At 45.3% G+C, this 23,444-nt stretch overlaps 8 non-coding genes across 8 annotated transcripts; all 8 read right to left on the minus strand.

Annotated features, from left to right (window-relative positions):
• Positions 1-2,062: 2,062 nt before the first annotated feature.
• LOC130346656 (U2 spliceosomal RNA) lies at positions 2,063-2,250 on the minus strand. Its single transcript, XR_008884821.1, has one exon. It is a non-coding gene; the product is annotated as a U2 spliceosomal RNA (small nuclear RNA).
• Positions 2,251-9,338: 7,088 nt separating this feature from the next.
• Positions 9,339-9,529, minus strand: LOC130346672 (U2 spliceosomal RNA). The gene has a single exon (XR_008884833.1). It is a non-coding gene; the product is annotated as a U2 spliceosomal RNA (small nuclear RNA).
• A 2,093-nt stretch (positions 9,530-11,622) lies between these two features.
• On the minus strand, positions 11,623-11,813 carry LOC130346673 (U2 spliceosomal RNA). The gene has a single exon (XR_008884834.1). It is a non-coding gene; the product is annotated as a U2 spliceosomal RNA (small nuclear RNA).
• Positions 11,814-13,910: 2,097 nt separating this feature from the next.
• On the minus strand, positions 13,911-14,101 carry LOC130346674 (U2 spliceosomal RNA). The gene has a single exon (XR_008884835.1). It is a non-coding gene; the product is annotated as a U2 spliceosomal RNA (small nuclear RNA).
• Positions 14,102-16,184: 2,083 nt separating this feature from the next.
• Positions 16,185-16,375, minus strand: LOC130346675 (U2 spliceosomal RNA). The gene has a single exon (XR_008884836.1). It is a non-coding gene; the product is annotated as a U2 spliceosomal RNA (small nuclear RNA).
• A 2,087-nt stretch (positions 16,376-18,462) lies between these two features.
• LOC130346676 (U2 spliceosomal RNA) lies at positions 18,463-18,653 on the minus strand. The gene has a single exon (XR_008884837.1). It is a non-coding gene; the product is annotated as a U2 spliceosomal RNA (small nuclear RNA).
• A 2,082-nt stretch (positions 18,654-20,735) lies between these two features.
• LOC130346677 (U2 spliceosomal RNA) lies at positions 20,736-20,926 on the minus strand. Its single transcript, XR_008884838.1, has one exon. It is a non-coding gene; the product is annotated as a U2 spliceosomal RNA (small nuclear RNA).
• A 2,089-nt stretch (positions 20,927-23,015) lies between these two features.
• On the minus strand, positions 23,016-23,206 carry LOC130346650 (U2 spliceosomal RNA). Its single transcript, XR_008884816.1, has one exon. It is a non-coding gene; the product is annotated as a U2 spliceosomal RNA (small nuclear RNA).
• Between the last annotated feature and the right edge of the window lie 238 nt (positions 23,207-23,444).

The raw sequence follows: 23,444 nt of genomic DNA on the forward strand, positions 1-23,444 counted from the left end.
TGCCCTTCATGGGCACTATCACTGCTTGCTGTCAGGGAGGCTGCCAGACAATTTTCCATGCACACTCTGGGCTGGGGGGCAGTCAACCACCAGTACACACAGCAGAACCTAAACCCATACCATTATTGCTAAGCAGCAAGACAGGGGCCCATTGCACTCCCACGGGGCCTTTTTAAATGCAATCCATAACCCGGATTTGCCAGGAACCCTTCTTACTCCTCCTACTTGCATGTGACACTGGGCTTAGGATCTGCATAGGAAACACACACACAAGCACACACCTACCTTTGTTGCCTGCAGATGCCTCCTTGGCTGTCCCCAAACGGTATCAAACCAACACCCACGGGAAGCTGTAAGCATAGAGGACATGCCTGCACCCCATTGGACTTACCTGTGTGGGTTAAACCCGGGTTATTTGACAACCTATGGCGGTGATGGTTCTGCTCAGGCAGAGCAGTGCTGATGCTCCTCATAAAGCTGTCGCTGCTGTGAAGGTTCTAGGTGACATCACAAATCCCTATGGTTACATACACAACAAAGCTGGGTTGTTGTTGTTTACACTCTGCAAGGCCTGTGGAAGTGAGTGACATCATAGCACTGTAGTTCTGAGGGTTCTAGATGGATGCAACAATCTCCTGTTGCTTCTATGAAGGCCATAATAGACGACATCACCAAACAGCTCCATAGTCACATACACAGCAAAGGAGAGATGTTGTTTACACCTAGTGATGTCAGTGGTATTGAGTGACATCACAGCACAGTGCTAAGGCTCCTGGGCCTGGACACAGCAGCGGCTGCAATATCTCAACGGAGAATACGTTTATATATATGTGTGTGTGTGCGCGTATATATATATATATATATATATATATATATATATATATATATATATATATTCTCCGCCGAAATCACTTTTAAACCCATTTCCACCTTTTTTTCCCTTCTCTTCCTCTTACTTTTTTTTCACGTTTTTTTACGTTTTTCTCCTTTTCGCCTCTTTTCTGGGCGTATTATTCTTCTTTTTCTTCTTTTTTTTCGTCTAATGCATACCCCATCAGTGCAGCAATGCTTATTCAATACCGCCAGCAGATGGAGACACTGGGGGATAATTTTCTAAGGATTTATACTGATTTTTCCTGTCTGAATTTGTCGCACAGAAAGTTGCAGGCCAAATATGTGTGACATTTCTGCGACTTTAGCTTCTAGAGCATTTTTACAACATTATACATAGGTGCTGAATACATAAAAAGCGACTGTTCAGCGACAGACAAGTCGCATCGGCTGAAAGTAGGCCAGAATGTCAGTCCATGTTGGAGCAGGTTTAGATACAGTCTAAAGCATAGATCTCAAAGTCTGTGCACAGAATTTAGCAAGGGCCTCGCACCTTCTGATGCATCAGGTAGGTGCACAATAGCATAGCCTAACCCTCTGTACTTTGGTCTATATTGATGCGGGACATAGACAGCCAGCTGATGACCAATCCATTAGTGCAATGGATGGCTGGAAGCATTTGTCTTTGCCTTTGCAATACCACAGAAGCAATGCATGGTCAATGTACAGCAATGACACACCTGTGTGAACAGCCAGGAGACCCCCCCCCCCATGTTATGTTACATAGTTACATAGTTAGTACGGTCGAAAAAAGACATATGTCCATCAAGTTCAACCAGGGAATTAAGGGGTAGGGGTGTGGCGCGATATTGGGGAAGGGATGAGATTTTATATTTCTTCATAAGCATTAATCTTATTTTGTCAATTAGGAACATTCAGCACCCACCCGCTATCAAGGCAGCTGCCTATCATGTCATGCCCTACCTGCACAGGTGTGCTGGCTACTCAAATGATCCAATTAAGGAGGCCATTTAGTCAGCAGCAGCAGAAGTCCTGTGCCTGGACGCTCCAACAGCGGCCAGACACAAGCAGAAGCAGAAGCAGCAGCAGCACCACCTTTTGTTTTTTGGCTGCAGCAGCAGCAGCAGCAAGGCCCACAGGGCTGGCTAGCTGGCTAGCCAGCAAGCAGGTAGCAATGAAAGTAGGAATCTTTCTTTTTAACCCTGTAAGGGGGTGGTGCACTGTACCCGAAGATACTGCCATATCGGGTCAATGCATAGGGCGACGGAAGCAAGCTTCGAAATCGGCCCCCGTTCTCAAAAATCCATTTAATATATGGTCCCCAGATAGGGGACGTATCAGATATTAAACTGATAAGAACAGATTTTTTTTTTTTTTTTTTTTTCTATTTAAAACCTTCAGGTTTGAATTAAAACTTAATCGTTCAGGTTTACTTCACGTTTGCCTCTCAGATTTACTGAACTTAGTCACAATTCATCAAACTCATCATTAGGTTACTTTATCAACATATAACAAAATACACCCAAAAACAAAGTACATAGCATAACAACACACCACCCTCAAACCCTCACCACGTGTCTCCATTTTAAAAACTTCCAAGTCCCCTCCGCATCATCCTCTCCAAATCTCTTCTTATCCCACAAATATACAGTATGCAATCTATCTAATATCATTCTCATACACTCTTCAACCGACACATCCTTCTTCTTAAATATATACAAATTCCTAACATCCCACAATACCTCCTTAATTATCGCTAACAACACATATAACATTCTCTCCTTCCTCCCACCTACCACCGCCAGACCAAACATAATCACTTCAAAAGACCACTTTCTTACCCCCATCAATTCTTTGGCCAACGGACCAATTCCCTTCCACACTTCTTGCGCTCTATCACAATTCCAAAACAAATGCATAATACTCTCATTCCCTCCACAACCCTCTCTCGGACATCTCTCACTCCTTCCAATCCCCCGACTCTTCTGTACCTCTCTTACTGGCAATGCACCATGCAAACTCTGCCATACAATCTCTCTCTGTCTATTAGTCATACCATCTGTCTGCAAACTCTTCCACACTTTACTCACATTCTGTCCTCTCACCATATTAATATTACACTGAACTTCCTTCTCCCTAATACACTTCACCATACTCTTCTTCTCCTTTAACACATCCTGTCTCACACCTATCAAACCAAACTTTCTCATGAACACCTCAACAAACCCATACCAACCAGGACTCACCAAAGCATACGGCTTTCTCAGATCTCTCTCCATCCACCCTAATCTGCATAACACACCCCCTCCTAGAAACCTCATCATACATGCAAATTTCCACTGCTCTCCCATACTTCTCCTCACAGCAAACAATAGATTAATCCCCAGATACACTTCAACATTAGGAAAATTCATTCCTCCATTCCTACACTCTTTCATCACATTCTCTCTTCTCACCTTCTCCACTTTCGACCCCCAGAAAAATACAAACAAAATCCTATTCAACTTTCTCAGTGTCATATAACCTGGTGGAAACACCAAAGCCACATACAACAGGATCGGCAATATCACACTCTTGATCACCACAATCTTACCAATCATTGACAACTCTCTCATACTCCAAAAATCCAACTTCCTTTTTATTCTAACACCAACCTCTTCCCAACTTTCTCTTCCATCCAGCCTCTCATCAAATTTAACTCCCAACACCTTAATCGCTCCGTCTACACATTTCACCCCTACATCCTCTACTTCATACATCCTTCCAAAAACCTTATACTCACTCTTATCCCAATTAACTCTAAAACCAGAAGCACCACAAAAATACCCAGCCAACAACTTTGCTCTCTGCAAAGCTCCAACATACTCACAGATCACACAAACATCATCCATATATGCCAACACTTTCAAGTCTCTCCCACCACTCCCAGGAATCCTCACACCTCTCATACACTTATCCCTTCTCAACAACTCCAACAAAGGCTCTATCGCACATATAAAGACCAAGGGTGACAGGGGACACCCCTGTCTCACTCCAGAACACACATTCACTTTCTTACTAACCCAGCCATTAATTAATACTTTACTATACACTCCATCATACAATACTCTAATCATTTTAACAAAACCTTCCGGAAAACCCATTCTATCCAACACTTTAAATAAAAACTCATGTGACAACCTATCAAAAGCTTTCTCAAAATCCAAAGACAACACTCCAACACACTGATCTCTACCCAAGCAATCCCATAATACATCACGCAACAAACCCAAATTCTCACTTATCCTTCTTTTTGGCACACCACATACTTGTTCTTCTCCAATCACCTGATCAATCACATCCCTCATTCTATTCGCCAACACCTTTGCAAGAATTTTATAATCAACATTCAATAACGTAATCGGTCTCCAATTCCTCACATCCTTTCTATCCCCTTTTTTAAAGATCAATACCACCACTCCACTCTTCATACTTTCCTCCAATCTACCATTCTTGCACACAAAATCATAAATCTCCACCAAATCCACTTTAACCGTCTCCCACATTCTAGCATAAAATTCCACCGGCAACCCATCCTCACCTGGTGTCTTATTTCTAGCCATACTTTTAATCACCAACTCCAATTCTTTCACTCCCACACCTTTCACCAGGCTATCTGCCTCCCTGTCATGCACTCTGCTCTCAATCTTCCCAATCACCTCAGACTGCAGACCCATATCACACTCCTTCTCAGCATATAAATCCTTATAAAAATCCTCAACCACACTCAACACTCTTTTACCTTTAACCATCACACCATCCTTATCATACACCTCTATCAACTCCTCTCTTTTACCAGACACCCTTTTAAAGAAAAACCTTGAGCATCTCTCACCCTTCTCCAACTTATTCAACTTAGCCTGATACACAATCTCTCTTCCTCTCTCCAACATCCACTTCTCTACTTCCTTCTTAATCTCTTCAATCTCCCTCTCCACACAACCACCACTCTTCCTCCATTTTTTCAAAAAGATCAATCTCTTCTGCAGCCACTCATACCTTCTTCTCTTTCCCGCAGCTCTCTTATACCCCTCTCTTTTAAAGAAAACATGCGTTCTCTCCTTCACCCAACTCCACCACTGCAATACATCCACAAAATCAGCTTTCCTCCTCTTCCAAACCTCATACTTCTTCACATACCTCTCATACACCCCTCCCTCCTCCATCAAACTAACATTCAATTTCCATAAACCCCGCCCACTCAAACATTCCACATTAAACCCCAAATCACATCTTACACACTCATGATCTGAATACAATACCTTCATTTGCATATACTCCCTACCCAACACTCCTTTTGACACAAAACACATATCCAATCTTGAAGCACACTTTCCCCTATCTGAAAAATAAGTCGGACACACATCAACATTACACAATTTAGCCACATCTTGCAACCTCAAATCATTCACCACATTCCTCAACATCCTACCAGATACATCGATCTTACTCCCTTCAATCTCACAATTGAAATCCCCCACACATACCATAGGCTCTCTCCCCGGCAAAAACAACTTTAACTTCTCAAACAACTCCACCCTCTCATTCTTCTTAACAGACGCATACACATTAAATATTCGAACCTTAACTCCACCCACCTCCACCTTAACCATCAAACACCTTCCCTCTTCAATCACTGTATGGCTCTCTACCTTGAACCTCTTATCCTTAAATAACACACCAACCCCATCATTCCTATTTACAGAAGACATAGACCACACAGAATCCCCATATCCCCACTCCCCCTTCCCTACCTCTTCCACCAACCCACACTCTTGTACACAAATAACATCAGCCCCCATACCTGCCAACTCCTGCAAAATTGCAGCCCTCCTAACCCTACTCCTAAACACCCTAACATTAGATGAAATTATTTTAAAAGACATACTACTATCCCCATATGAAAAAAACAAACAAAGGAAAAAAAACACAACAAAACAATCACCTATATACAAAAGAAAACACCAATCAATGCGATGTTCTACGGGTTAAGGTACCAAGCGGTACTTGTCCATCACCTTCCTGATCCACCTCGGATCTAAATAATGGTTCGAAAGGGTTTCTCGAACTAAACGAAGTCTCCTCACTCCTCTCAGCCCATTCTTTCTTTCTCGCTTTTTTTGGATACCTGTGACACAAATCATCCGCCACTTTCTTCCCTCTATGCCTTCCTGAAGACACAGCACTCTCTGAATCGGTAGTAAAATCTTCAATCACAGGCTCATTCTCCATCTCTTCCTCCAACTCCTTCTGCACCACAGCCACAGTCTTGCTCTCCATAAGCTTAAGTCCAGGTTTTCCCGCCAAAACGGGTTTTCCCTCCAAAATGGGCTTTCCCTCCAAAATTGGATTTCCCTCCAAAATTGGAGACCCCTCCAAAACTGGAGTCCCCTCCAAAACTGGAGTCCCCTCCATCACAGCACTTGTCTCCATTTTATCTCTCTCTTCCAGGTATCTCTTTCCCTCCTCCTGCTTCCTTTCTACCTCTTTCTGTCTTTCGATCTTCTCCTCCTCCCTCCTTTTTCTCTCTTCCGGGCACTCTCTCATCACATGTCCAGCCTCTCCACATACATGGCATTTTTTTGGCTCAGGACACGCATTGGCCTCATGTCCCTCTTTCTGGCAATTCCTGCACACTCTCACAGCCGCACAATTCTCCTTCACATGCCCAAACATATGGCACTTTCTGCAGAACATGGGCTGCCCAGGGTAGGTAAGATAACCTCTCTGCCCCGCAATAGAAAAACTCGCCGGGGGATGCTGCACTCCGTAAATTCCACTGGCATCTTGCTTCAACTTCACCAAAAACTTATACTCCGCATTAAACACTCCCAATATGCTCTTCTGTGCAATCCCTCCTCTGACAGTCTCACAGTACTGCTTCAAAAAATTTTCCACCAACTTCACATCCATAAACGGGTTGTATACACGGACTAAAAGGGGTTTCTCCTCCAACTCAAACAAAGGCTCAAACGACACATTCTTCATAATGGTATTTTCCACATTCTCACGCAGGCTCTGGTAAAAGGACAGGCACCCATTAATAGTGTAGAAACTCACATCATATATACCTTGCCGCTTACTTTCCTGTAAGCAAAAGACGTCCTTCATCGGTATCCCGGCCATGTCCTCCACCAAACGACGCCCCACAAACGTGATCTTATTCTTCTCCACATCAGAAACCTCCACCTTCACCCGAATAGTGTTCTTAACGAATCCAGCTGCCATCTTCTCTGTCGGTCTGAGACCACAGTATCGCCTCCTGAAAAAACCCTCTGCAAGCAGAGAAACACGCACCCCTGACCCAGACCAAGTTTACACTTGATCTGAGCCAAAAGGCCGAGAAGCGATAACCGTGAAAGGGGCGGGCCCAACAAGGTCCCCTTCATGGGCACTATCACTGCTTGCTGTCAGGGAGGCTGCCAGACAATTTTCCATGCACACTCTGGGCTGGGGGGCAGTCAACCACCAGTACACACAGCAGAACCTAAACCCATACCATTATTGCTAAGCAGCAAGACAGGGGCCCATTGCACTCCCACGGGGCCTTTTTAAATGCAATCCATAACCCGGATTTGCCAGGAACCCTTCTTACTCCTCCTACTTGCATGTGACACTGGGCTTAGGATCTGCATAGGAAACACACACACAAGCACACACCTACCTTTGTTGCCTGCAGATGCCTCCTTGGCTGTCCCCAAACGGTATCAAACCAACACCCACGGGAAGCTGTAAGCATAGAGGACATGCCTGCACCCCATTGGACTTACCTGTGTGGGTTAAACCCGGGTTATTTGACAACCTATGGCGGTGATGGTTCTGCTCAGGCAGAGCAGTGCTGATGCTCCTCATAAAGCTGTCGCTGCTGTGAAGGTTCTAGGTGACATCACAAATCCCTATGGTTACATACACAACAAAGCTGGGTTGTTGTTGTTTACACTCTGCAAGGCCTGTGGAAGTGAGTGACATCATAGCACTGTAGTTCTGAGGGTTCTAGATGGATGCAACAATCTCCTGTTGCTTCTATGAAGGCCATAATAGACGACATCACCAAACAGCTCCATAGTCACATACACAGCAAAGGAGAGATGTTGTTTACACCTAGTGATGTCAGTGGTATTGAGTGACATCACAGCACAGTGCTAAGGCTCCTGGGCCTGGACACAGCAGCGGCTGCAATATCTCAACGGAGAATACGTTTATATATATGTGTGTGTGTGCGCGTATATATATATATATATATATATATATATATATATATATATATATATATATATATTTCTCCGCCGAAATCACTTTTAAACCCATTTCCACCTTTTTTTCCCTTCTCTTCCTCTTACTTTTTTTTCACGTTTTTTTACGTTTTTCTCCTTTTCGCCTCTTTTCTGGGCGTATTATTCTTCTTTTTCTTCTTTTTTTTCGTCTAATGCATACCCCATCAGTGCAGCAATGCTTATTCAATACCGCCAGCAGATGGAGACACTGGGGGATAATTTTCTAAGGATTTATACTGATTTTTCCTGTCTGAATTTGTCGCACAGAAAGTTGCAGGCCAAATATGTGTGACATTTCTGCGACTTTAGCTTCTAGAGCATTTTTACAACATTATACATAGGTGCTGAATACATAAAAAGCGACTGTTCAGCGACAGACAAGTCGCATCGGCTGAAAGTAGGCCAGAATGTCAGTCCATGTTGGAGCAGGTTTAGATACAGTCTAAAGCATAGATCTCAAAGTCTGTGCACAGAATTTAGCAAGGGCCTCGCACCTTCTGATGCATCAGGTAGGTGCACAATAGCATAGCCTAACCCTCTGTACTTTGGTCTATATTGATGCGGGACATAGACAGCCAGCTGATGACCAATCCATTAGTGCAATGGATGGCTGGAAGCATTTGTCTTTGCCTTTGCAATACCACAGAAGCAATGCATGGTCAATGTACAGCAATGACACACCTGTGTGAACAGCCAGGAGACCCCCCCCCCCCATGTTATGTTACATAGTTACATAGTTAGTACGGTCGAAAAAAGACATATGTCCATCAAGTTCAACCAGGGAATTAAGGGGTAGGGGTGTGGCGCGATATTGGGGAAGGGATGAGATTTTATATTTCTTCATAAGCATTAATCTTATTTTGTCAATTAGGAACATTCAGCACCCACCCGCTATCAAGGCAGCTGCCTATCATGTCATGCCCTACCTGCACAGGTGTGCTGGCTACTCAAATGATCCAATTAAGGAGGCCATTTAGTCAGCAGCAGCAGAAGTCCTGTGCCTGGACGCTCCAACAGCGGCCAGACACAAGCAGAAGCAGAAGCAGCAGCAGCACCACCTTTTGTTTTTTGGCTGCAGCAGCAGCAGCAGCAAGGCCCACAGGGCTGGCTAGCTGGCTAGCCAGCAAGCAGGTAGCAATGAAAGTAGGAATCTTTCTTTTTAACCCTGTAAGGGGGTGGTGCACTGTACCCGAAGATACTGCCATATCGGGTCAATGCATAGGGCGACGGAAGCAAGCTTCGAAATCGGCCCCCGTTCTCAAAAATCCATTTAATATATGGTCCCCAGATAGGGGACGTATCAGATATTAAACTGATAAGAACAGATACTACACTTGATCTTAGCCAAAAGGCCGAGAAGCGATAACCGTGAAAGGGGCGGGCCCAACAAGGTCCCCTTCATGGGCACTATCACTGCTTGCTGTCAGGGAGGCTGCCAGACAATTTTCCATGCACACTCTGGGCTGGGGGGCAGTCAACCACCAGTACACACAGCAGAACCTAAACCCATACCATTATTGCTAAGCAGCAAGACAGGGGCCCATTGCACTCCCACGGGGCCTTTTTAAATGCAATCCATAACCCGGATTTGCCAGGAACCCTTCTTACTCCTCCTACTTGCATGTGACACTGGGCTTAGGATCTGCATAGGAAACACACACACAAGCACACACCTACCTTTGTTGCCTGCAGATGCCTCCTTGGCTGTCCCCAAACGGTATCAAACCAACACCCACGGGAAGCTGTAAGCATAGAGGACATGCCTGCACCCCATTGGACTTACCTGTGTGGGTTAAACCCGGGTTATTTGACAACCTATGGCGGTGATGGTTCTGCTCAGGCAGAGCAGTGCTGATGCTCCTCATAAAGCTGTCGCTGCTGTGAAGGTTCTAGGTGACATCACAAATCCCTATGGTTACATACACAACAAAGCTGGGTTGTTGTTGTTTACACTCTGCAAGGCCTGTGGAAGTGAGTGACATCATAGCACTGTAGTTCTGAGGGTTCTAGATGGATGCAACAATCTCCTGTTGCTTCTATGAAGGCCATAACAGACGACATCACCAAACAGCTCCATAGTCACATACACAGCAAAGGAGAGATGTTGTTTACACCTAGTGATGTCAGTGGTATTGAGTGACATCACAGCACAGTGCTAAGGCTCCTGGGCCTGGACACAGCAGCGGCTGCAATATCTCAACGGAGAATACGTTTATATATATGTGTGTGTGTGCGCGTATATATATATATTTATATATATATATATATATATATATATATATATATATATTTCTCCGCCGAAATCACTTTTAAACCCATTTCCACCTTTTTTTCCCTTCTCTTCCTCTTACTTTTTTTTCACGTTTTTTTACGTTTTTCTCCTTTTCGCCTCTTTTCTGGGCGTATTATTCTTCTTTTTCTTCTTTTTTTTCGTCTAATGCATACCCCATCAGTGCAGCAATGCTTATTCAATACCGCCAGCAGATGGAGACACTGGGGGATAATTTTCTAAGGATTTATACTGATTTTTCCTGTCTGAATTTGTCGCACAGAAAGTTGCAGGCCAAATATGTGTGACATTTCTGCGACTTTAGCTTCTAGAGCATTTTTACAACATTATACATAGGTGCTGAATACATAAAAAGCGACTGTTCAGCGACACACAAGTCGCATCGGCTGAAAGTAGGCCAGAATGTCAGTCCATGTTGGAGCAGGTTTAGATACAGTCTAAAGCATAGATCTCAAAGTCTGTGCACAGAATTTAGCAAGGGCCTCGCACCTTCTGATGCATCAGGTAGGTGCACAATAGCATAGCCTAACCCTCTGTACTTTGGTCTATATTGATGCGGGACATAGACAGCCAGCTGATGACCAATCCATTAGTGCAATGGATGGCTGGAAGCATTTGTCTTTGCCTTTGCAATACCACAGAAGCAATGCATGGTCAATGTACAGCAATGACACACCTGTGTGAACAGCCAGGAGACCCCCCCCCCCATGTTATGTTACATAGTTACATAGTTAGTACGGTCGAAAAAAGACATATGTCCATCAAGTTCAACCAGGGAATTAAGGGGTAGGGGTGTGGCGCGATATTGGGGAAGGGATGAGATTTTATATTTCTTCATAAGCATTAATCTTATTTTGTCAATTAGGAACATTCAGCACCCACCCGCTATCAAGGCAGCTGCCTATCATGTCATGCCCTACCTGCACAGGTGTGCTGGCTACTCAAATGATCCAATTAAGGAGGCCATTTAGTCAGCAGCAGCAGAAGTCCTGTGCCTGGACGCTCCAACAGCGGCCAGACACAAGCAGAAGCAGAAGCAGCAGCAGCACCACCTTTTGTTTTTTGGCTGCAGCAGCAGCAGCAGCAAGGCCCACAGGGCTGGCTAGCTGGCTAGCCAGCAAGCAGGTAGCAATGAAAGTAGGAATCTTTCTTTTTAACCCTGTAAGGGGGTGGTGCACTGTACCCGAAGATACTGCCATATCGGGTCAATGCATAGGGCGACGGAAGCAAGCTTCGAAATCGGCCCCCGTTCTCAAAAATCCATTTAATATATGGTCCCCAGATAGGGGACGTATCAGATATTAAACTGATAAGAACAGATACTACACTTGATCTTAGCCAAAAGGCCGAGAAGCGATAACCGTGAAAGGGGCGGGCCCAACAAGGTCCCCTTCATGGGCACTATCACTGCTTGCTGTCAGGGAGGCTGCCAGACAATTTTCCATGCACACTCTGGGCTGGGGGGCAGTCAACCACCAGTACACACAGCAGAACCTAAACCCATACCATTATTGCTAAGCAGCAAGACAGGGGCCCATTGCACTCCCACGGGGCCTTTTTAAATGCAATCCATAACCCGGATTTGCCAGGAACCCTTCTTACTCCTCCTACTTGCATGTGACACTGGGCTTAGGATCTGCATAGGAAACACACACACAAGCACACACCTACCTTTGTTGCCTGCAGATGCCTCCTTGGCTGTCCCCAAACGGTATCAAACCAACACCCACGGGAAGCTGTAAGCATAGAGGACATGCCTGCACCCCATTGGACTTACCTGTGTGGGTTAAACCCGGGTTATTTGACAACCTATGGCGGTGATGGTTCTGCTCAGGCAGAGCAGTGCTGATGCTCCTCATAAAGCTGTCGCTGCTGTGAAGGTTCTAGGTGACATCACAAATCCCTATGGTTACATACACAACAAAGCTGGGTTGTTGTTGTTTACACTCTGCAAGGCCTGTGGAAGTGAGTGACATCATAGCACTGTAGTTCTGAGGGTTCTAGATGGATGCAACAATCTCCTGTTGCTTCTATGAAGGCCATAATAGACGACATCACCAAACAGCTCCATAGTCACATACACAGCAAAGGAGAGATGTTGTTTACACCTAGTGATGTCAGTGGTATTGAGTGACATCACAGCACAGTGCTAAGGCTCCTGGGCCTGGACACAGCAGCGGCTGCAATATCTCAACGGAGAATACGTTTATATATATGTGTGTGTGTGCGCGTATATATATATATATATATATATATATATATATATATATATATATATATATTTCTCCGCCGAAATCACTTTTAAACCCATTTCCACCTTTTTTTCCCTTCTCTTCCTCTTACTTTTTTTTCACGTTTTTTTACGTTTTTCTCCTTTTCGCCTCTTTTCTGGGCGTATTATTCTTCTTTTTCTTCTTTTTTTTCGTCTAATGCATACCCCATCAGTGCAGCAATGCTTATTCAATACCGCCAGCAGATGGAGACACTGGGGGATAATTTTCTAAGGATTTATACTGATTTTTCCTGTCTGAATTTGTCGCACAGAAAGTTGCAGGCCAAATATGTGTGACATTTCTGCGACTTTAGCTTCTAGAGCATTTTTACAACATTATACATAGGTGCTGAATACATAAAAAGCGACTGTTCAGCGACAGACAAGTCGCATCGGCTGAAAGTAGGCCAGAATGTCAGTCCATGTTGGAGCAGGTTTAGATACAGTCTAAAGCATAGATCTCAAAGTCTGTGCACAGAATTTAGCAAGGGCCTCGCACCTTCTGATGCATCAGGTAGGTGCACAATAGCATAGCCTAACCCTCTGTACTTTGGTCTATATTGATGCGGGACATAGACAGCCAGCTGATGACCAATCCATTAGTGCAATGGATGGCTGGAAGCATTTGTCTTTGCCTTTGCAATACCACAGAAGCAATGCATGGTCAATGTACAGCAATGACACACCTGTGTGAACAGCCAGGAGACCCCCCCCCCCCCCATGTTATGTTACATAGTTACATAGTTAGTACGGTCGAAAAAAGACATATGTCCATCAAGTTCAACCAGGGAATTAAGGGGTAGGGGTGTGGCGCGATATTGGGGAAGGGATGAGATTTTATATTTCTTCATAAGCATTAATCTTATTTTGTCAATTAGGAACATTCAGCACCCACCCGCTATCAAGGCAGCTGCCTATCATGTCATGCCCTACCTGCACAGGTGTGCTGGCTACTCAAATGATCCAATTAAGGAGGCCATTTAGTCAGCAGCAGCAGAAGTCCTGTGCCTGGACGCTCCAACAGCGGCCAGACACAAGCAGAAGCAGAAGCAGCAGCAGCACCACCTTTTGTTTTTTGGCTGCAGCAGCAGCAGCAGCAGCAAGGCCCACAGGGCTGGCTAGCTGGCTAGCCAGCAAGCAGGTAGCAATGAAAGTAGGAATCTTTCTTTTTAACCCTGTAAGGGGGTGGTGCACTGTACCCGAAGATACTGCCATATCGGGTCAATGCATAGGGCGACGGAAGCAAGCTTCGAAATCGGCCCCCGTTCTCAAAAATCCATTTAATATATGGTCCCCAGATAGGGGACGTATCAGATATTAAACTGATAAGAACAGATACTACACTTGATCTTAGCCAAAAGGCCGAGAAGCGATAACCGTGAAAGGGGCGGGCCCAACAAGGTCCCCTTCATGGGCACTATCACTGCTTGCTGTCAGGGAGGCTGCCAGACAATTTTCCATGCACACTCTGGGCTGGGGGGCAGTCAACCACCAGTACACACAGCAGAACCTAAACCCATACCATTATTGCTAAGCAGCAAGACAGGGGCCCATTGCACTCCCACGGGGCCTTTTTAAATGCAATCCATAACCCGGATTTGCCAGGAACCCTTCTTACTCCTCCTACTTGCATGTGACACTGGGCTTAGGATCTGCATAGGAAACACACACACAAGCACACACCTACCTTTGTTGCCTGCAGATGCCTCCTTGGCTGTCCCCAAACGGTATCAAACCAACACCCACGGGAAGCTGTAAGCATAGAGGACATGCCTGCACCCCATTGGACTTACCTGTGTGGGTTAAACCCGGGTTATTTGACAACCTATGGCGGTGATGGTTCTGCTCAGGCAGAGCAGTGCTGATGCTCCTCATAAAGCTGTCGCTGCTGTGAAGGTTCTAGGTGACATCACAAATCCCTATGGTTACATACACAACAAAGCTGGGTTGTTGTTGTTTACACTCTGCAAGGCCTGTGGAAGTGAGTGACATCATAGCACTGTAGTTCTGAGGGTTCTAGATGGATGCAACAATCTCCTGTTGCTTCTATGAAGGCCATAATAGACGACATCACCAAACAGCTCCATAGTCACATACACAGCAAAGGAGAGATGTTGTTTACACCTAGTGATGTCAGTGGTATTGAGTGACATCACAGCACAGTGCTAAGGCTCCTGGGCCTGGACACAGCAGCGGCTGCAATATCTCAACGGAGAATACGTTTATATATATGTGTGTGTGTGCGCGTATATATATATATATATATATATATATATATATATATATATATTTCTCCGCCGAAATCACTTTTAAACCCATTTCCACCTTTTTTTCCCTTCTCTTCCTCTTACTTTTTTTTCACGTTTTTTTACGTTTTTCTCCTTTTCGCCTCTTTTCTGGGCGTATTATTCTTCTTTTTCTTCTTTTTTTTCGTCTAATGCATACCCCATCAGTGCAGCAATGCTTATTCAATACCGCCAGCAGATGGAGACACTGGGGGATAATTTTCTAAGGATTTATACTGATTTTTCCTGTCTGAATTTGTCGCACAGAAAGTTGCAGGCCAAATATGTGTGACATTTCTGCGACTTTAGCTTCTAGAGCATTTTTACAACATTATACATAGGTGCTGAATACATAAAAAGCGACTGTTCAGCGACAGACAAGTCGCATCGGCTGAAAGTAGGCCAGAATGTCAGTCCATGTTGGAGCAGGTTTAGATACAGTCTAAAGCATAGATCTCAAAGTCTGTGCACAGAATTTAGCAAGGGCCTCGCACCTTCTGATGCATCAGGTAGGTGCACAATAGCATAGCCTAACCCTCTGTACTTTGGTCTATATTGATGCGGGACATAGACAGCCAGCTGATGACCAATCCATTAGTGCAATGGATGGCTGGAAGCATTTGTCTTTGCCTTTGCAATACCACAGAAGCAATGCATGGTCAATGTACAGCAATGACACACCTGTGTGAACAGCCAGGAGACCCCCCCCCCCATGTTATGTTACATAGTTACATAGTTAGTACGGTCGAAAAAAGACATATGTCCATCAAGTTCAACCAGGGAATTAAGGGGTAGGGGTGTGGCGCGATATTGGGGAAGGGATGAGATTTTATATTTCTTCATAAGCATTAATCTTATTTTGTCAATTAGGAACATTCAGCACCCACCCGCTATCAAGGCAGCTGCCTATCATGTCATGCCCTACCTGCACAGGTGTGCTGGCTACTCAAATGATCCAATTAAGGAGGCCATTTAGTCAGCAGCAGCAGAAGTCCTGTGCCTGGACGCTCCAACAGCGGCCAGACACAAGCAGAAGCAGAAGCAGCAGCAGCACCACCTTTTGTTTTTTGGCTGCAGCAGCAGCAGCAGCAAGGCCCACAGGGCTGGCTAGCTGGCTAGCCAGCAAGCAGGTAGCAATGAAAGTAGGAATCTTTCTTTTTAACCCTGTAAGGGGGTGGTGCACTGTACCCGAAGATACTGCCATATCGGGTCAATGCATAGGGCGACGGAAGCAAGCTTCGAAATCGGCCCCCGTTCTCAAAAATCCATTTAATATATGGTCCCCAGATAGGGGACGTATCAGATATTAAACTGATAAGAACAGATACTACACTTGATCTTAGCCAAAAGGCCGAGAAGCGATAACCGTGAAAGGGGCGGGCCCAACAAGGTCCCCTTCATGGGCACTATCACTGCTTGCTGTCAGGGAGGCTGCCAGACAATTTTCCATGCACACTCTGGGCTGGGGGGCAGTCAACCACCAGTACACACAGCAGAACCTAAACCCATACCATTATTGCTAAGCAGCAAGACAGGGGCCCATTGCACTCCCACGGGGCCTTTTTAAATGCAATCCATAACCCGGATTTGCCAGGAACCCTTCTTACTCCTCCTACTTGCATGTGACACTGGGCTTAGGATCTGCATAGGAAACACACACACAAGCACACACCTACCTTTGTTGCCTGCAGATGCCTCCTTGGCTGTCCCCAAACGGTATCAAACCAACACCCACGGGAAGCTGTAAGCATAGAGGACATGCCTGCACCCCATTGGACTTACCTGTGTGGGTTAAACCCGGGTTATTTGACAACCTATGGCGGTGATGGTTCTGCTCAGGCAGAGCAGTGCTGATGCTCCTCATAAAGCTGTCGCTGCTGTGAAGGTTCTAGGTGACATCACAAATCCCTATGGTTACATACACAACAAAGCTGGGTTGTTGTTGTTTACACTCTGCAAGGCCTGTGGAAGTGAGTGACATCATAGCACTGTAGTTCTGAGGGTTCTAGATGGATGCAACAATCTCCTGTTGCTTCTATGAAGGCCATAATAGACGACATCACCAAACAGCTCCATAGTCACATACACAGCAAAGGAGAGATGTTGTTTACACCTAGTGATGTCAGTGGTATTGAGTGACATCACAGCACAGTGCTAAGGCTCCTGGGCCTGGACACAGCAGCGGCTGCAATATCTCAACGGAGAATACGTTTATATATATGTGTGTGTGTGCGCGTATATATATATATATATATATATATATATATATATATATATATATTTCTCCGCCGAAATCACTTTTAAACCCATTTCCACCTTTTTTTCCCTTCTCTTCCTCTTACTTTTTTTTCACGTTTTTTTACGTTTTTCTCCTTTTCGCCTCTTTTCTGGGCGTATTATTCTTCTTTTTCTTCTTTTTTTTCGTCTAATGCATACCCCATCAGTGCAGCAATGCTTATTCAATACCGCCAGCAGATGGAGACACTGGGGGATAATTTTCTAAGGATTTATACTGATTTTTCCTGTCTGAATTTGTCGCACAGAAAGTTGCAGGCCAAATATGTGTGACATTTCTGCGACTTTAGCTTCTAGAGCATTTTTACAACATTATACATAGGTGCTGAATACATAAAAAGCGACTGTTCAGCGACAGACAAGTCGCATCGGCTGAAAGTAGGCCAGAATGTCAGTCCATGTTGGAGCAGGTTTAGATACAGTCTAAAGCATAGATCTCAAAGTCTGTGCACAGAATTTAGCAAGGGCCTCGCACCTTCTGATGCATCAGGTAGGTGCACAATAGCATAGCCTAACCCTCTGTACTTTGGTCTATATTGATGCGGGACATAGACAGCCAGCTGATGACCAATCCATTAGTGCAATGGATGGCTGGAAGCATTTGTCTTTGCCTTTGCAATACCACAGAAGCAATGCATGGTCAATGTACAGCAATGACACACCTGTGTGAACAGCCAGGAGACCCCCCCCCCCCCATGTTATGTTACATAGTTACATAGTTAGTACGGTCGAAAAAAGACATATGTCCATCAAGTTCAACCAGGGAATTAAGGGGTAGGGGTGTGGCGCGATATTGGGGAAGGGATGAGATTTTATATTTCTTCATAAGCATTAATCTTATTTTGTCAATTAGGAACATTCAGCACCCACCCGCTATCAAGGCAGCTGCCTATCATGTCATGCCCTACCTGCACAGGTGTGCTGGCTACTCAAATGATCCAATTAAGGAGGCCATTTAGTCAGCAGCAGCAGAAGTCCTGTGCCTGGACGCTCCAACAGCGGCCAGACACAAGCAGAAGCAGAAGCAGCAGCAGCACCACCTTTTGTTTTTTGGCTGCAGCAGCAGCAGCAGCAAGGCCCACAGGGCTGGCTAGCTGGCTAGCCAGCAAGCAGGTAGCAATGAAAGTAGGAATCTTTCTTTTTAACCCTGTAAGGGGGTGGTGCACTGTACCCGAAGATACTGCCATATCGGGTCAATGCATAGGGCGACGGAAGCAAGCTTCGAAATCGGCCCCCGTTCTCAAAAATCCATTTAATATATGGTCCCCAGATAGGGGACGTATCAGATATTAAACTGATAAGAACAGATACTACACTTGATCTTAGCCAAAAGGCCGAGAAGCGATAACCGTGAAAGGGGCGGGCCCAACAAGGTCCCCTTCATGGGCACTATCACTGCTTGCTGTCAGGGAGGCTGCCAGACAATTTTCCATGCACACTCTGGGCTGGGGGGCAGTCAACCACCAGTACACACAGCAGAACCTAAACCCATACCATTATTGCTAAGCAGCAAGACAGGGGCCCATTGCACTCCCACGGGGCCTTTTTAAATGCAATCCATAACCCGGATTTGCCAGGAACCCTTCTTACTCCTCCTACTTGCATGTGACACTGGGCTTAGGATCTGCATAGGAAACACACACACAAGCACACACCTACCTTTGTTGCCTGCAGATGCCTCCTTGGCTGTCCCCAAACGGTATCAAACCAACACCCACGGGAAGCTGTAAGCATAGAGGACATGCCTGCACCCCATTGGACTTACCTGTGTGGGTTAAACCCGGGTTATTTGACAACCTATGGCGGTGATGGTTCTGCTCAGGCAGAGCAGTGCTGATGCTCCTCATAAAGCTGTCGCTGCTGTGAAGGTTCTAGGTGACATCACAAATCCCTATGGTTACATACACAACAAAGCTGGGTTGTTGTTGTTTACACTCTGCAAGGCCTGTGGAAGTGAGTGACATCATAGCACTGTAGTTCTGAGGGTTCTAGATGGATGCAACAATCTCCTGTTGCTTCTATGAAGGCCATAATAGACGACATCACCAAACAGCTCCATAGTCACATACACAGCAAAGGAGAGATGTTGTTTACACCTAGTGATGTCAGTGGTATTGAGTGACATCACAGCACAGTGCTAAGGCTCCTGGGCCTGGACACAGCAGCGGCTGCAATATCTCAACGGAGAATACGTTTATATATATGTGTGTGTGTGCGCGTATATATATATATATATATATATATATATATATATATTTCTCCGCCGAAATCACTTTTAAACCCATTTCCACCTTTTTTTCCCTTCTCTTCCTCTTACTTTTTTTTCACGTTTTTTTACGTTTTTCTCCTTTTCGCCTCTTTTCTGGGCGTATTATTCTTCTTTTTCTTCTTTTTTTTCGTCTAATGCATACCCCATCAGTGCAGCAATGCTTATTCAATACCGCCAGCAGATGGAGACACTGGGGGATAATTTTCTAAGGATTTATACTGATTTTTCCTGTCTGAATTTGTCGCACAGAAAGTTGCAGGCCAAATATGTGTGACATTTCTGCGACTTTAGCTTCTAGAGCATTTTTACAACATTATACATAGGTGCTGAATACATAAAAAGCGACTGTTCAGCGACAGACAAGTCGCATCGGCTGAAAGTAGGCCAGAATGTCAGTCCATGTTGGAGCAGGTTTAGATACAGTCTAAAGCATAGATCTCAAAGTCTGTGCACAGAATTTAGCAAGGGCCTCGCACCTTCTGATGCATCAGGTAGGTGCACAATAGCATAGCCTAACCCTCTGTACTTTGGTCTATATTGATGCGGGACATAGACAGCCAGCTGATGACCAATCCATTAGTGCAATGGATGGCTGGAAGCATTTGTCTTTGCCTTTGCAATACCACAGAAGCAATGCATGGTCAATGTACAGCAATGACACACCTGTGTGAACAGCCAGGAGACCCCCCCCCCCCCATGTTATGTTACATAGTTACATAGTTAGTACGGTCGAAAAAAGACATATGTCCATCAAGTTCAACCAGGGAATTAAGGGGTAGGGGTGTGGCGCGATATTGGGGAAGGGATGAGATTTTATATTTCTTCATAAGCATTAATCTTATTTTGTCAATTAGGAACATTCAGCACCCACCCGCTATCAAGGCAGCTGCCTATCATGTCATGCCCTACCTGCACAGGTGTGCTGGCTACTCAAATGATCCAATTAAGGAGGCCATTTAGTCAGCAGCAGCAGAAGTCCTGTGCCTGGACGCTCCAACAGCGGCCAGACACAAGCAGAAGCAGAAGCAGCAGCAGCACCACCTTTTGTTTTTTGGCTGCAGCAGCAGCAGCAGCAGCAAGGCCCACAGGGCTGGCTAGCTGGCTAGCCAGCAAGCAGGTAGCAATGAAAGTAGGAATCTTTCTTTTTAACCCTGTAAGGGGGTGGTGCACTGTACCCGAAGATACTGCCATATCGGGTCAATGCATAGGGCGACGGAAGCAAGCTTCGAAATCGGCCCCCGTTCTCAAAAATCCATTTAATATATGGTCCCCAGATAGGGGACGTATCAGATATTAAACTGATAAGAACAGATACTACACTTGATCTTAGCCAAAAGGCCGAGAAGCGATAACCGTGAAAGGGGCGGGCCCAACAAGGTCCCCTTCATGGGCACTATCACTGCTTGCTGTCAGGGAGGCTGCCAGACAATTTTCCATGCACACTCTGGGCTGGGGGGCAGTCAACCACCAGTACACACAGCAGAACCTAAACCCATACCATTATTGCTAAGCAGCAAGACAGGGGCCCATTGCACTCCCACGGGGCCTTTTTAAATGCAATCCATAACCCGGATTTGCCAGGAACCCTTCTTACTCCTCCTACTTGCATGTGACACTGGGCTTAGGATCTGCATAGGAAACACACACACAAGCACACACCTACCTTTGTTGCCTGCAGATGCCTCCTTGGCTGTCCCCAAACGGTATCAAACCAACACCCACGGGAAGATGTAAGCATAGAGGACATGCCTGCACCCCATTGGACTTACCTGTGTGGGTTAAACCCGGGTTATTTGACAACCTATGGCGGTGATGGTTCTGCTCAGGCAGAGCAGTGCTGATGCTCCTCATAAAGCTGTCGCTGCTGTGAAGGTTCTAGGTGACATCACAAATCCCTATGGTTACATACACAACAAAGCTGGGTTGTTGTTGTTTACACTCTGCAAGGCCTGTGGAAGTGAGTGACATCATAGCACTGTAGTTCTGAGGGTTCTAGATGGATGCAACAATCTCCTGTTGCTTCTATGAAGGCCATAATAGACGACATCACCAAACAGCTCCATAGTCACATACACAGCAAAGGAGAGATGTTGTTTACACCTAGTGATGTCAGTGGTATTGAGTGACATCACAGCACAGTGCTAAGGCTCCTGGGCCTGGACACAGCAGCGGCTGCAATATCTCAACGGAGAATACGTTTATATATATGTGTGTGTGTGCGCGTATATATATATATATATATATATATATATATATATATATATATATTTCTCCGCCGAAATCACTTTTAAACCCATTTCCACCTTTTTTTCCCTTCTCTTCCTCTTACTTTTTTTTCACGTTTTTTTACGTTTTTCTCCTTTTCGCCTCTTTTCTGGGCGTATTATTCTTCTTTTTCTTCTTTTTTTTCGTCTAATGCATACCCCATCAGTGCAGCAATGCTTATTCAATACCGCCAGCAGATGGAGACACTGGGGGATAATTTTCTAAGGATTTATACTGATTTTTCCTGTCTGAATTTGTCGCACAGAAAGTTGCAGGCCAAATATGTGTGACATTTCTGCGACTTTAGCTTCTAGAGCATTTTTACAACATTATACATAGGTGCTGAATACATAAAAAGCGACTGTTCAGCGACAGACAAGTCGCATCGGCTGAAAGTAGGCCAGAATGTCAGTCCATGTTGGAGCAGGTTTAGATACAGTCTAAAGCATAGATCTCAAAGTCTGTGCACAGAATTTAGCAAGGGCCTCGCACCTTCTGATGCATCAGGTAGGTGCACAATAGCATAGCCTAACCCTCTGTACTTTGGTCTATATTGATGCGGGACATAGACAGCCAGCTGATGACCAATCCATTAGTGCAATGGATGGCTGGAAGCATTTGTCTTTGCCTTTGCAATACCACAGAAGCAATGCATGGTCAATGTACAGCAATGACACACCTGTGTGAACAGCCAGGAGACCCCCCCCCCCCATGTTATGTTACATAGTTACATAGTTAGTACGGTCGAAAAAAGACATATGTCCATCAAGTTCAACCAGGGAATTAAGGGGTAGGGGTGTGGCGCGATATTGGGGAAGGGATGAGATTTTATATTTCTTCATAAGCATTAATCTTATTTTGTCAATTAGGAACATTCAGCACCCACCCGCTATCAAGGCAGCTGCCTATCATGTCATGCCCTACCTGCACAGGTGTGCTGGCTACTCAAATGATCCAATTAAGGAGGCCATTTAGTCAGCAGCAGCAGAAGTCCTGTGCCTGGACGCTCCAACAGCGGCCAGACACAAGCAGAAGCAGAAGCAGCAGCAGCACCACCTTTTGTTTTTTGGCTGCAGCAGCAGCAGCAGAAGCAAGGCCCACAGGGCTGGCTAGCTGGCTAGCCAGCAAGCAGGTAGCAATGAAAGTAGGAATCTTTCTTTTTAACCCTGTAAGGGGGTGGTGCACTGTACCCGAAGATACTGCCATATCGGGTCAATGCATAGGGCGACGGAAGCAAGCTTCGAAATCGGCCCCCGTTCTCAAAAATCCATTTAATATATGGTCCCCAGATAGGGGACGTATCAGATATTAAACTGATAAGAACAGATACTACACTTGATCTTAGCTAAAAGGCCGAGAAGCGATAACCGTGAAAGGGGCGGGCCCAACAAGGTCCCCTTCATGGGCACTATCACTGCTTGCTGTCAGGGAGGCTGCCAGACAATTTTCCATGCACACTCTGGGCTGGGGGGCAGTCAACCACCAGTACACACAGCAGAACCTAAACCCATACCATTATTGCTAAGCAGCAAGACAGGGGCCCATTGCACTCCCACGGGGCCTTTTGGCCTTTTTAAATGCAATCCATAACCCGGATTTGCCA

This window comes from Hyla sarda, unplaced genomic scaffold (genome assembly GCF_029499605.1).
Source record: "Hyla sarda isolate aHylSar1 unplaced genomic scaffold, aHylSar1.hap1 scaffold_799, whole genome shotgun sequence".
Classification (NCBI taxonomy): domain Eukaryota; kingdom Metazoa; phylum Chordata; class Amphibia; order Anura; family Hylidae; genus Hyla; species Hyla sarda.